This window comes from Penaeus monodon, chromosome 32 (genome assembly GCF_015228065.2).
Source record: "Penaeus monodon isolate SGIC_2016 chromosome 32, NSTDA_Pmon_1, whole genome shotgun sequence".
NCBI classification, from domain to species: Eukaryota; Metazoa; Arthropoda; class Malacostraca; order Decapoda; family Penaeidae; genus Penaeus; species Penaeus monodon.
This window is the reverse complement of record NC_051417.1, coordinates 33424574-33424829: the sequence shown is the minus strand read 5'-3', so window position 1 is coordinate 33424829 and position 256 is coordinate 33424574.

Below are 256 nucleotides of genomic sequence, written 5' to 3'. Positions count from 1 at the left end.
CCTCAACAACAAAATCCTATATATAATACAGCGTTCTTCCACAAATTGTAAATTATTATTCAGATTACTATTTAAAGTCTGTATTGCAATTGACAATCAGCTTCTTGCAAGGGGATGCAAGTTGACTCCCATATTATCTGTGGGCCAGAAAAATGTGTTGCGTTCATGCGAGAACTGAAAGATAATTGAAAATAAAGAGGGAAAGGACAATATCTCCGCTGTTTATCGTGGATAAGTTGGCTGACGTGGGTATTCA